This window comes from Marmota flaviventris, chromosome 13 (genome assembly GCF_047511675.1).
Source record: "Marmota flaviventris isolate mMarFla1 chromosome 13, mMarFla1.hap1, whole genome shotgun sequence".
Taxonomy (NCBI): domain Eukaryota; kingdom Metazoa; phylum Chordata; class Mammalia; order Rodentia; family Sciuridae; genus Marmota; species Marmota flaviventris.
This window is the reverse complement of record NC_092510.1, coordinates 57,763,304-57,778,658: the sequence shown is the minus strand read 5'-3', so window position 1 is coordinate 57,778,658 and position 15,355 is coordinate 57,763,304. Positions and strand designations below refer to the sequence as shown.

General features: G+C 35.2%; 1 pseudogene; it reads left to right on the top strand.

The window, feature by feature from the left end:
- Nucleotides 1-13,141: 13,141 nt before the first annotated feature.
- LOC114089144 (melanoma-associated antigen B2-like) lies at nucleotides 13,142-14,207 on the top strand (annotated as a pseudogene).
- The last annotated feature ends 1,148 nt before the right edge of the window (nucleotides 14,208-15,355 follow it).

Sequence of the window (15,355 nt, the reverse complement as noted above, 5' to 3'; positions counted from 1 at the left end):
TCCATAAAGTCAGAATTATACATAGTGTTTGACCTATGTCAATTCCAAAATAAATCACTTTCCATGGGAATGAGCATCCTCCTTTTGAGAAAGAGGTGATTTAAACATTTATTGTGTCCCATGCTCCATAATAAAGAGACCATTATCATTGTTTCTGTGTTGTCTTCTGAGATTAACAGCTGAAGTAGATTTTACGGTGCCTGTTCTCCAAGTGAAGAAATTGAGGATCAAATGAATTTTGGAATTAGTTCATGAATTTGCAAACAAATTAATAATGGCAGAACAAGAATTGTACTCCAGGGTTGCTTGACTCAAAGGTCAATGCTTTTTCCATTACTCCAACACTTATGTACTCAATTGTTTTAATCCATTTTGTGCAAAATACCACAGTCTGGGTGATTTATAAAGAACAGAAATTTGTTTCCCACATTTCGGACATTGGCCAAGATCAAAGCACCTGCAGTTTAGAGTCTGATTAGGGCCCATTCTGTGCCTCCAAGCTGGCACCTTGAATGCTATATCCTCTGAAGGGCAGGAACACTGTTTTTCACATAGTAGAATGGAAGGGAGTGAATTCATCCTGAATGCCATTTTTCAAGAGACATTTATCCATGGTTGAGGGCAAAGCCCTCCTGATCTAAACCCTTGCCATTAGGATCCATTCTTCCACATTCTTGCATTGGAGATTACTTTTCCAACACTTGAGGTATGGACAGGACAAAACATTCAAATCATAGGGTCAATAGTGCATAATTTCCTATCCATCTGCCAATGCTCTTTTTCCTACTATTTTTCTATTGTGCTTAATAAATAAGATTAAATCATATATATATACATATATATTTAGCTAGGGGGACTTTTCCTTCTTTTTTCAATATCCTTTTGAACTTTATTTATTTTCCCGTAATGCTCCTACAAGCTGTCTTTCAATTAGGTGAAATAGCAAAGATAATAGTAGACAATGTGTTTCAATTTCATATTGCTTAATTATGTTATTTACTTTTGAAAGCCTGAGTGTGTTTGGTAACACATATAGAACAAAGTACAATAGTCATCGCACTTTACTTCCTCAAGTAAATAACTATTTAAATAAAGAATTTAATCAGAATTGGATAATTTAAATCTTTTTTTTTTTTTAAATTTTATTTGTTTAATACATGACAGTGGAATACACTTTGATAATTATACATAAATGGAGTATAACTTCTCATTTGTCTGATTGTACATAATGTAGAGTCACAATGGTGGTGTAATCATATACACACAAAGGGTATAAATACTGTCCGATTCATTCTACTATCATTCATACCCCCCTTCCCTTCACTCCCCTCTGGCTAATCAAAGTATTTCTTCATCACAGCCCCCCAATTGTGAATTACCATCCACATATCAGAGAAAACATTTGGCCTTTGGATATTTGAGATTGGCTTATTTCACTTAGCATAATATTCTCTAGTTTCATCTATTTACTGGCAAATGCCATAGTTAATATTTCATTCTGTGTATATACTACAATTTTTTTATCCATTCATTTGTTGTAGGACACCTAGGTTGGATCCATAGTTTAGCTATTGTGAATTGAGCTGCTATAAACATTGATGTGGTTGTGTCATTGTAGCATGCTGATTTGAAGTCCTTTGGGTATAAATCAAGGAGTGGGATAGCTGGGTCAAATGGTGGTTCCATTCCAAGTTTTCTGAGGAATCTCCACACTGCTTTCCAGAGTGGTTGTACCAATTTTCAATCCTACCAGCAATGTAGGAGTGTACCTTTTTCCCAACATTTATTGTTGCTTGTATTCTTGATAGTTGCCATTCAGATTGGAGTGAGAGGGAATCTCTGTGTAGTTTTGATTTGAATTTCTTTAATTGATATATATATATATATATATATATATATATTTAACAGTTTTTTAAATATATTTGTTGATTGATTGTATATCGTCTTTTGAGAAGTGTCTGTTCAATTCCTTAGCCCATTTATTGATTGGTTATTTTTTTTGTGTGTGGCGTTAAGTTTTTTGAGTTCTTTATATATTCTGGAGATTAATGCTGTAGCTCAGGTGCATGTGGTAAAGATGTTCTCCCATTCTGTAGGCTCTCTCTTCACATTATTGATTGTTTCCTTTGCTGTGAAGAAGCTTTTAAGTTTGACTCCATCCCATTTATTGATTCTTGATTTACTTCTTGCTCTTTAGGAGTCTTGTTAAGGAAGTCTGTTCCTCAGCTGACATGATGAATATTTGGGCCTACTTTTTCTTCTATTAGGTGCTGGATCTCTGTTCTAGTGCCTAAGTCCTTGATCAACTTTGAATTGACTTTTGTGCAGGGTGAGATATAGGGGTTTAATTTCAGTTACATATGGTTTTCTAGTTTTCCTAGCACCATTTGTTGAAGAAGCTATCTTTTCTCCAATATATGCTTTTGGCACCTTTGTCTTGTATGAGATAACGGTATTTATGTGGGTTGGTTTCTGTGTCCTCTATTCTTTACCATTGGTCTTCATGTCTGTTTTGATGCCAATATCATGCTGTTTTTGTTACAATAGCTTTGTGGTGTAGTATAAGTATTGTGATGCCTCCTTCTTCACTCTTTGTACTAAAGATTGCTTTGGATATTCTGGGTCTCTTATTTTTACAAATGAATTTCATGATTGCTAAAATATTGATTGCATTATTTAGTTCTATAGTTTCTTTGTTTAGTTTTTGTTTGGAGGATCTGTCCAGCAGTAAGAAAGGTGTGTTAAAATCACCTAAATTTATTGTGATGTGGTCTATTTGATTCTTGATATCAAGAAGAGTTTGTTTGATATATGTAGATGCTGTGGTTTGGATATGAATATTTATGATTGTTATATCCGTTGCTGTATAATTCCCTTAAGACATAGGAAATGTCCTTCTTTGTCTCTTCTGATTAACTTTGGCTTGAAGTCTGCTTTATCTGATATGAAGATGTAAACCCCTGCTTGTTTACATGATCCACATCAATGATGTGTTTTTTTCCATCCTTTCACCTTCAGTCCATGGATGTCTTTGCCTATGAGGTTAGTCTCTTGGAGACAACATATTGTTGGGTCTTGTTTTTTCATCCATCTACCAGTCTATGTGTTTTGATTGATGAGTTTAGGCCATTAACTTTCAATATTATTATTGAGATATGATTTGTATTACCAGGTCATTTTGGTTTATATAGAGTTTTAAATTTGTATTAGTTTCTCCTTTAATTGACTCAGTGTAGTTCCTCCCTTTGCTAGTTTTCACTATTTTTTTTTCATTTCATCTTCATGGAATATTTTTGACAATATTCTGTAGTGAAGGCTTTTGGTTGCAAATTCTTTTACTTTTTGTTTATCATGGAAGGATTTTCTTCATCTTCAAATCTGATGTTTAATTTTTCTGGGTATAGAATTATTGGTTGGCATCCATTTTCTTTCAGAGCTTGATATTTGTTATTGAAGACCTTTTAGCTCTGAAGGTCTGGGTTGAGAAATCAGCTGAGATCTGAATTGGTTTCTCCTATATGTAATCTGAGATTTTTCTCTTGCATCCTTCTTCTGTATGCTAGGCATTTTCATTATAATATGCCTTGATGTGGGTCTGTTTTAATTTTGTACATTTGGGTTCCTGAAAGCCTCTTGTACTTGATTTTCCATTTCAGTCTTTATTTTGGAATTTTTTTTATATTATTTCATTGAAAAGATTGTGCATTCCTTTGGTTTGTATTTCCCACCCTCATCTAGTCTGATAAATCTTAAATTTGGTCTTTTCATGTTATACCACAATACTTGGAAGTTCTGTTCGTGGTTTCTTAATATCCTCCCTCAATGATCTATTTTCAAGATTATATATTTTGTCTTTATTGCCCGAGGTTCTGTCTTCCAAGTGGTCTAGTCTGTTGGTGAATGTTAATTTGGTTTATTGTTTCCTTCATTTTGAGGATTTCTGCTTTTTTTTCCAGAATCTCTGCCTCTTCATATTAGTGTTCTTTCACCTTCTGTATTTTTTTCCTTGACTTTATTCCTTGTACTGTCCTTTACTTCACAGATCAGTTTAACTATGTACATTCTAAACTCATTCTCTGACATTTCTTCCACTGTGGTGTCAATGGATTCTGTTATATAGAGTAACTTGGTTTGCTTGGGGTGATTTTTTCCCTTGCTTTTTCATGTTGTTTGTGTGTCTACCCATCTAACAGAATGGATCTGAGGCAGTAGAGTGGCTACCTTGTAGACTTATAGTGTCTCTGAAGATTTATAGTACTTCACTGTTTAGGGAGAGACAAATAATATCAAGAACCAACTAAGAAATATATAGCATTATTCCAAATAGTTCCTATGATGTCTACAATATTAATTACCACAATAAACAGAAATGACATACTCAGTTATTGCCTATAATACAAACAGCAAGTTTTCAAAAGGGTTTGCAATTTCAAGTGGTGGACAGGGGGAGAACAGAAGTGATAGAGGATGTGATGATTATGAAGGAGGAGGAGAGAAGACAGAAGTAAAAGATTAAAGGAAGAGTAAAAGAGAGAACAATAGAAACTGGCTGTTAGTAAAAGAAAAGAGAGACTCGAGGGAAACAGGTAGGAGAAAAAATATATAAAAAATTAAAGATAAAAGAATACAAAACTAAAACATAATAATTAAACATCCTGTTCACAAAAAAACAATCCATGAAAATAACTGGTTTCAAAAATGATAGAAATGAAAAAAAAATATGGAAATATATAAATATTCATGTACCATCAAGGTCACAATTATGCAGAAAAAAGAATTAAAAAATGAAAGAAAAGAGAAAAAAATCTTGATGAAAAATTAAAGAATTCCTTGTATTGGAGTTCAAAACATTTTCATCTTCTCTTCTCAGCAGTTGTAGGTGGGGTCACCTGGAGCATGATGATGGATCCACCCTCTGGATTCCTGGTGTGAGAGAAGTAATCCCATAGGTAGAGTTCCTGGGGGCAGGACTTAGGTTTAGGCAGGCTCCAGGTTCTTTGCTGAATGCTAATTGGTTTGGAGATTTTAAATCAGCATACCTCCAGAACCCAGTACTTACTTGCTGGTGCATCCTGGAAGACTTTATCCAAGGATCTCCCCTGGGTTCCACTTGTGTGGTGTGGAGCCAGATCTTAGTTCTTTATGTCATCTGCAGACTCCTTCTTTCCCTTGTCTCTGGTTCAGTCTCCAAAGAATCTCTTTCACCCGCGCCCTTCCAAGTTCCCAGCCAGATGTGTCTCTGCCAGAACTTCCTAAAAGCAGTGGGATTGGAGGGGCAGGGGTTGAGCCAGGTGGGTTTTCAGTTGTCCCCTGTGTAAACCTCTGTTTGTGTTTGATTTCCTCCAGGTCACTTAAGCACACTCTGTGTCATGCAGTGTGTGTTTACTGGGCCTACATTATGGATCAAATTTAGGTTTGCCAAGAATTGGCCCCCTCAGCTGCTAGCCCCTGCACCATGGCTGCAAAATGGTTCCTTCCTTTGTCCTCCCCATGCCAGTTGGAGAGGTGGCAGCTTCTTTCCCCACACGTGGATATTGTGTAGAATGTCTTTCAGGTTTGCAGGGCAATGTCATTGATCTTTAAATGCTTCATATCCAGGCATGCCTTAGGCCTCCCCAAAATGCAGTTTCCTTTCATTCCCTTACCCCTCCTCTATGCTCACAGAGGGGCCACTCTGGCTGGTTCAGTCATGGTGCTTCTGGCCCAACCATGGGAGTGACTGTGCCACTGGGGATTTCTTCCTTATTTTATTATATCCAACCTCATGAGTCCTTGATCTGCTTTGAATGTCCAGTTTTAAATCCATTAAAGTTTTCACCCCTTTTTGTTCACCCACTTTGTGGAGAAGCTACATGTTTGCTTTCTTGGTTTCATACCACAGAGCAGCCAGGAATGTGACCATTTCTATTCTGCCATCTTGGGTCCTAGATCTATTTTAATTGAATTTTATTTTATAAACACATACTTGCAGTAATATGCCCAGCAGAGGCAAAAATCATGAATTACATTAAATGTTGCTTAGAGTGTGATAGGTTATGTAAGAAATAAGGTGCAAATCAGAGGGCATGACAAAGTCTCTGAAAGCTCTTTATTATCGTTATACCTTTGTATTTCAGGTTCAGTAAGGGCATCCTAAAGTTATCTTCATTCTTTGTCTGTGAATAGGATTATGTCTTCTTCAAATTGATGAAGTTGAATTCCTTTGAATAAATGCCTTTTAGTGTGTCTTCTTTTATTTTGTTGTAATACTATAAGGGGCACTCATGATTATTTTCAACCTGGCATGATTGGTAGGGCAAGGGTTTGTTGTGTTTACTCTCTGGCTTCTTGCTGACTCTACAGATGCAGAGCTACAATGGTTTGTTAAAATGAATAAAATTATATATGGCAGTAGTAGTAAATCAGCAAAAGCATAGTAGAAGTTGGAAGAATAGTTATAGCTGCTGCTACTGCAACACCATCAACAATAGTAGAAACCAACATCAGGCAGATGGATGCCCAATACCCTCTCTCAATTTTTTCCTTTTAAAATTATTATTATCTTTAAGCTGACAGATAAAAATCATATCATTTATTATGTGATATTATGAAGTAATATGTGTGTGTGTGTGTGTATATATATATATATCTCGTGTGTGTGTGTGTGTGTGTGTGTGTATTGGAATGACTAAATCTAGCTAATCATCATATGTATTACTTCACATTTTTGTGGTTACAACACTTAATACCTACTCCAGGCACATAAAGACAAATGCAGCACGATCTCATTCATATGTGGAATCTGATACAACATCCCCTTTATTGATGTTAACTTCATACCCAGGAGTAGATCTTTGTTGGTGATGTGGCCTTATGTTCTTGGCTCATCAAGAGTAATAAATATTTTGAATGAAGTTGGAGTGATTATATCCTATTTCTTAGGCATTTGAAATTTGGAATGTCAAGAAAAAGCACATTTGGGGTACTGTGGCACTGAACCCCTGCAGCTGTGGCCCTTGAATGACCCTAATTGCTGTGTGTCCAAAGCGCTGATTCTCAATTCTTCTACCAACTATCAAATTCTCTGCCTTTCCCTCTGGGTTTTCTCAGTTAACCTGGCCATTTGTTTCATTTACCTGCAAGCAAAAACATCCTAACTACTATAGTAATAATTATAATAACAGTATTTATCGAACTCTTAGTATAAGCAAACATTAGCTTGCCTCATATTCTGCATCATATTATCTCCACAATAATCTTATGGAGTGAGTATTACTATTCTTCCTATTTATTAGATTAGAAAACTGAGGTTAGCAGAGGTTAAGTAATTTAATTAAGATTAAACTTGCAATAAGGGTTAGACTGAATCCAGCCTCTGGTCCTAATGTTGATGCTCTGAGCAAATATACTGTGCTCATTTAGAGCAGCTTATACCAGCTAATGTATAGCAAATGCTGGCATTAGGAATGGAAAGGAGAATGTAAAGGAAGTGTGGTTTGTTAGAGAAGAATGGGTAAGGTGGAGGTGGGGAAGATTTAACAAGTCCTTCAGAATGCTAAAAAACAGAATGAAAAATTTATAATAGCTGTTGGAAGAAATTTCTTGACCATAAGGTTCGTAAGCAGGGGAATAAGTTACTGAGGGGTTAGTGAAATTAAAAGCTTATAATAAAATATTAAATTACTATTCATAAGGAGCAGTTTATGTAGACTTTAATGTGAAGGCAGGGAATTGGAATTGAATTCAGCCTTGAAAAATGTTGTGGACTCTTACAAGCGTAAAAAATTTAGTAGCTAATAAGATTTTTTTTTCTCTCCCCATAGGAGATGCACAGCTGGTGATATTAAAAATATCAAAATTATTTATTTTATTCTAAGCATCAATGATCAGAAATAGTAGCTTATTATAAATACTGGGCATAAGTGAAATTTTAAATTCCTCTGCAAATATATGAATTAACATAGTCATGCAGATTATTACTATTTGAGAAGACAAGGAAAACACCCCCCCAATATAGAGTCTTAAACAAGATCAAGGCAAGTAACCTTGATCTTGGTTCTCTGTGATATTCTAAATTGTTTTTAAAAATCTAGAAAAGACTGGTGATCCGCAGGAAACAATTCAGATTCACTAAGAAAAATAAGTCTATTATTCTCATTTTCTCCTTAGAGACTTGCTAAATATGTAGCAACAGAAGTCTAGTGATACAGGGGTGTAATGATCACAGTAATAAAAGAATCAAATAGGATATGGGAAAATATGGCTAATATGAATTTCTAATTTTAATTACCAATTGCACTACAGTTTGAAGGAAAGTCTTTAATGGATTTCCACATAAAGTTGTATTGTTGTTATCTCACATTATCAAATTATATGAAATGCTAGTTTTAACAAATCTTAAATATTCATACATGCATGATTTTCTCTCATGATTATATTTCTTTATTTTTAATGCCAACTTTGTAAATTGGAGTATGAGATACAATTAAGTACCCCAACCAAAAATATAACTCAATGATTTTTATAAACTGATCCCAGGATTTTAGCCAACATCCAGATTAAAAAAGAGACCATTATCAAGGCATCAAAAGTCTCTTCTGCTCTACTTTTCCTATTACTCTAGAACCCTAAGAAGTTTCTGGTCTTTAATATCTTAGGTGAGTTTAGCCTGTTGTCTCAAGTTCATATACATGGAATAGTTTTCTTTGTTTGTGCATGGCTTATTGTGCTCAGCATTGTTTGTGAGATTCATCCATGTTGTTGCATGTACCAATATTATGTTCATTCTCACTATTGTACAGTATTTCATTGTATGAATGTTGCTATGATATTTGTACTCCATTCTGCTGCTGTGCATTTGGATTATTTCTAATTTGAGTGTTTTATAAATCATGCTCATGTGAATGCCTTTAACATACATTATGTGAACGCAATTATATATTTTCATAGTTGTTATGTTTTGGATATGAGGTGTGTTCCCCCAAACTCTTATGTTAATGCAAGAATATTTGGAGATGAAATGATTAATTTATGAGAGTTATAACCTAATCTGTCCATCCTAAACTGGACTAAACTTAATGGTAACTGAAGGCAAGTGGGGTGTTTCTGGAAGAAGTGGGTCACTGGGGGCTCTGGAAGGGTTTATCTTCCCTGTGGCCACTTCTCTCTCTCTGCTTTCTGGATGCCATGAATAGAGAAGCTTTTCTATGCCCTTCCATCTGAAGTTTCACCTCTCCTTGGGCTCAGGCAATGGAATCAGCCATCTATGCACTGAGATTTCTGAAACTGTGAGCCCCAAATAAACTTTTCCTTTTCTATGTTGTTCATGTGGGTTTTTTTGTTTGTTTGTTTTGTTTTGTTTTGTTTTTTGTCAAAGTGATGAAAAGCTGACTAAAACAGGAGTGTATATGCCAAGGACAGAATTGCTGTACCATATAATTTGCATATGTTCAGCATTACTTAAAGGGTTTTCAATGTGATCATTATAATTTACATCCCACCAAAAGTAGATGAGAGTTCCAGATCATCCATATTTTGAACAACAGTTGGTAGTCCCTTAATTTTAGTCATTTTGAGTATATATTCTAGGATTCTTTGTGGTTTAATTTTTTTTTAATTTGAGATGTAACTTAAACACCATAAAACCTACTTCTAAAAGAATAATTCAGTGATTTTTTTTTTAGTATTTTCAAATTATTGCATAACTATTTTTTAATTAAATTATTTATTTATTCTAATTTGTTATACATGATGGCAGAATGCAATTCATTTCATATTACGCATATAGAGCACAATTTTTCCAGTCACTGATTGTACACAAAGTATTTTCACACTATTTGTGTCTTCATAACATGTACTTAGGGTAATGATGTCTAACTCATTCCACTGTCATTCCTACCCCTTACTCCTTTCCTTCCCCTCCCTCCCCTTTGCTCTATCTAAAGGTCCTCATTTCTCCCGTGCTTCCTCTCCACTGTCATTATGAGTCAGCATCCTCATATTTGGGATTGGCTTGCTTCACTTAGCATTATTAGAAATGTCTGTTGAAATTCTTTGCCCATTTATTAATTGGACTATTTGTCTCCAGCTTCATCTATTTACCTACAAATGCCATGATTTGATTGTCTTTTAATGCTGAGTAATGTTCCATTGTGTATATATATCAGAGTTTCTCTATCCATTCATCTACTGAAGGGCATCTGGGTTGGTTCCTTACTTTAGTATTGTGAACTGTGCTGCTATAAACATCGACATGGCTATGTCTCTGTAGTCATGATTTAAATCCAGAATATTTGCATCGCCCCCAAAAGAAGTCCTGTACCCATAGCATTTCCCCACCTTTACCCTTTACTCCTAGACCTTAAAATATAATAATGTACTTCTTGTTTTTAAAGACTTGACAATGTTAGACATTTTGCATCAATGAAATCATATAATTTGTGACTTTTTGTATCTGGTTCCTTTCACTTTGGCATAATGTTTTCAAGGTTTTTCCAGGTTGTAGCATGAATCAATATTTCATTTCTTTTCCTACATGAGTAATATTTTATTGTTTGATTATACCACATGGAGTTTATCCACTGATGGACATTTTGTTTATTTCCACTTTTGGTAACTATAAATAACATAGCTATGAACATTCATGTACAAGTTTTTGTGTGGGCATATACTTTCAATTATCTTAAGATATATATCAGAATTGTTGGGTAATATGGTAACTTTATTTTTAACATTTTGAGGAATTGCCAAGCTGTTTTCCAAAGTGGTTTTGGTATTTTACATTCTTCTTATTGATATATGGGGGTTCCAATCCCTCATATTCTCAGAAACTCCTTCCTTCCTTCCTTTTCCTTCTTTCCTTCCTTCCTTCCTTCCTTCCTTCCTTTTTATTATAGTCATTCTAATGAATGAGAAGTGGTATCTGCTATGATTTTGATCTGCATTTTCCTAATGGCTGATGATGTTTAAATCTTATGTGTTTATTTTCCATTTATATATCTTATTTGAAGAAATACCTATTGTAATTCCTTGTCCATTTATTAATTAGACTACTTGTCTTTTTATTATTGAGCTATAATTTTTTAAAAATATATTCTGGATATGAGACCTTTATCAAATATATGATCTATAAATGTTTTCTCCCATTCAAATGTTGTCTCTTAACTTTCTTAATATTGTCCTTTGCTGCACAAATGTTTTAAATTTTTATGAAGTCTGATCTATCACTTTAGTTTGGTTTCTTATTTAAGAAACCATGTCTAATACTGGATCATGAATAATTGTTCATGCACTTATGTTCTTGTCTATGAGTTTTAGAAAGTATGCTTAAGTTCAGGATTGATTTTTGAGGTGACTTTTGTGTTTAGTATAGGTAGGTTTCCAACTTTATTATTTTGTGTATGGATATCTAGTTGTAACATTTTATTGAAAAGCTTCTTTCTTTCATGTGCTTAATATTTGCTTTACATAATATTTGTGTCCTCTGATGTTGGAAGCATATGTATTTACTATTATGTTCTTTTAATGAATTTACCCCTTTATTATTAAATAATGACCTTCTTTTTGTGATATTACTGTAGATTATTTTAAAGGTTCTATTTATCAACTTTAGGAAGCTTTCTTCTGTCCTATTTTCAATAAGATTTTTTTTATTGGTTCCTTTTATTTATATATGCCATTAGAGTCCATTTTGATATAACTAAACAAGCATGAAATATATCTTATTCTGCTTAGGACCTCAGCGTGGTGTATGTACATGATGGTGAGATTCACTGTGGTGTATTCATATATGTACATAGGAAAGTTATGTCAGTCTTTCTACTGTATTTCTGTTCATTCCTCTTCTCTTTCCTTCATTCCCCTTTGTCTAAATTTTGAATTTCTACTCTTTCCCTCCCTCTCACTGTTGTGGGTTAGTTTACATATATCAGAGAAAACATTTCACATTTTTTTTTGGACTGGCTTATTTCATTCAGCCTGATAGTCTCCAAATCCATCCATTTATTGACAAATGTCATAATGTCGTTCTTCTTTATGGCTAAGTACTATTCCATTGTGTATATATGCCACAATTTCTTTATCTGTTCATCTGTTGAAGGGCAACCAGGTTGGCTCCCATAGTTTAGCTATTATGAAATGTTTTGTTATAAGCATTGATGTGGTTGTGTCACTGCAGTATCCTGATTTTAAATTCTTTAGCTATATACCAAGGAGTAGAATTACATGGTTAAATGGTGTTACCATTCCTAGTTTTCTGAGGAATCATCATACTGCTCTCCAGAGTAGTTACACCAGTTTGCATTTCCATCAACTATGTATGAGTGTACCCGTTTCCCCACATTTATTTCTACTTGTTTTTTGATAATTGTCATTTTGGCTACAGTGAGATGAAATCTCAGCATAGTTTTAATTTGCATTTCTTTAATTGCTAGAGATGTCAAACATTTTTTAATGTATTTGTTGACTGTTCATATTTCTTCTTTTGAAAAGTATCTGTTTAGTTCCTTTGCCCATTTATTGATTGGGCTATTTATTTTTTTGGTGTAAAGCATTTTGAGTTCTTTGTATATCCTGGAAATTAACACCCCATCCGAGGTACAGGTGGCAAAGATTTTATCCCATTTTTTAAGCTCTCTCTTCATGCTCTCAATTGTTTCCTTTGCTATGAAGAAAGAGTTTGATGCCATCCCATTTTCCAAGAAGAATTTTTACCACCAATGGTTATGAAATTTTATCAAGTGCCTTCTTTATATCTATTGACATAATCATTGCTTCATTCTTTTTTTTCTGTTAATGTGGTTAGTTTTATTGATTTATAGAGTGCAAAGGACACTTTCACATTACTAAAATAAACCATATTTTCTATAATACATATTACTTTTTATGACATTAAATTATAATTGCTAATATTTTGTTTGCATCTATAATTATAAAAGATTATTCTATATATGAATCTTTAACATCAAAGTCATCCGGATTGAGATTTCTCTTCATTGTGAAAATGTTTTTATCTCTTCACGAGGCTGTGGTGAGTGAGGCCTTAGACTGAACACGTAGCCTCAGGCCTATTGAGAGAGACATGCCAGATGTTGACAGGTGTCTTGGTCCCAGCCTTGCCATCCCTTGTGCCAACACTTGTTGCCTGCTGTCCCTGACAATAGTCATGCCTAGGGATCAGAAGAGTAAGCTACGTTCCCGAGCCAAGCGCCAGCAGGCCCGCCATGAGACCCAGGGCCTCAGGGGTGCTCAGGCCACTGCAGAGGAGGAAGTGGGGTCTCCCTGCTCCTCTCCTTTTGGTGAGGGTGCACCCCCCAGCTCCCCTGCTGCTGGCATTAGCCAGGTATCTCAGAGAGCCCCACCCCCTAGCTCTCCTGGTGCAGGTGATTCCTGTAAAAGTTCTGAAGCAGGTGCCCAGGAGAGAATGCCAGGCAGCTCCCAGGCAGCAGTTTCTCCTGAGAGCTCACGTAGTGATCCTCTCACCAGGAAGGCCAGTCTATTGGTGCAGATCCTGTTGGAGAAGTATGAAACAAAAGAGCCCATTACACAGGCAGATATGCTGAAGGTGGTCAACAAGAAGTACAAGGAGTACTTCCCTGAGATCCTCAGGAGAACCTCTGAGCATGTGGAGCTGGTCTTTGGCCTTGAGTTGAAGGAAGTGGATCCCAACAGTCACTCCTACATCCTTATCAGCAAGCTGGGGTCTCCAGTGAGGGAAGTCTGAGTGGCAGTAGGGGCTTGCCCAAGAAATATCTCCCGATGAGGCTCCTGGGTGTGATCTTCATGAAGGGAAACCGTGCCACTGAGGCACAGATCTGGGAATTCCTGAATGTATTTGGGATCTATGCTGGGAGGAAGCACTTAATCTTTGGGGAGCCCAGGAAGCTCATCACCAAAGATTTAGTGCAGGAAAGTACCTGGAGTACCGCTAGGTGCCTGATAGTGACCCTCCCAGCTTTGAATTCCTGTGGGGTCTCAGAGCCCATGCAGAAACCAGCAAGATGAAGGTCCTGGAGGTTTTGGCCAAGATCAATGATACCAACCCCAATGCCTTCCTTAATCTGTATGAGGAGGCTTTGAGAGATGAGGAGGAGAAAACAGGAGAGAAAGCTATGGGTAGAGTGGGTGCACCTGCCAGGGCCAGGGCTGTTTCCAAGACCCTGCCTCACAGACCCTCCCATATCAACTTGGGTCTGAGGTCCAGTGTTCACTTATGTTTGAAGAGCAGTTAGCTTTTTTTGTGGGATGGAGAGCAGTGGGCTGGAGGAAGCAAAATGTTAGTGGTCTTTTTCCTGTTATGCATAAGTAGAAATCTATCTTGTTTGGGTTTTTATTTTGCAATGTTGTTCCTTTTAATTGAAGATTCATTGTGCTTCTGTTTATAACCTTGTCAGTGATCTGGTTCTCACATTCATTGCTGGGTAATGGGCCTGAAAGGTACAGTTGTAGTAGTTCTAAAAAAAATTTCACAGACCATGTTTTCTTCATGATCAGAACTAATCAACATGTTAACAGCACAGAGGTTTTCAAGGAAATGTGAAAGAACCTCACATTAAAAGTTGTGTATAACATTATGGAGAAAAAAATGTAAAAAGAGAAATGTAAAAGATGCTTAATACTTGGTTTGGTTTATTCCTTAATTTATAGTTGCCTCTAATCTTTTTTTGTCTTTTGCTTGCAATATTAAATGACATCTTGGATTTGCTTACTTTATTCTAATTTATGTGAAATTAAATAATAATAAATTAAAGTAATAACTCAAAAAATGTTTTTATTATCAGATTCACCTTCACAATTTAGGATTGTTCAGATTTTCTATTTTCTCTTTTATCAGTGATTTTATTTCATCTCTACTGTCAAATTTACTGACATACATATTTTAATAATATTCATTGATTATCTTTTTAATTGTTCTAGCTTCCATAGTAAGTTCAACTTTTTCATTCCTGATATTAGAAATTCATGTTTTGTGCCCCTTTATTCATTTTTTCTTGATTAGCTTGGCAAGCTTGTTTTATTATTTTTTCAAAAATATAAGTTTTGTTTTTACTGATTATTCTTCATTTTTTGTTATCTAATCAATTTCTGATCATTTATTATGACATTGGTTCTATATACTTTTGTTCAGGTATGCTTCTTCTAGAATGATATGGTAGCTTAGTTGGTTTCCGGTCTTTCCCTTTTTTTCCTGATGTATACATTTAAAGGGAATAAAACCTCTTCAAGCACTTTTGTTTAAAGGTATCTCCATAGTTTTGATTCACTTGTAGTTTCTTTATCACTCAATTTGAAATGTTCTAATTTCAATTGTTGTTGCTTTTTGCCTAAGTCAGTGATTGCTTTGGGGACTTTCTAGTTACCTTTTTGTTTTTGTTTTTGA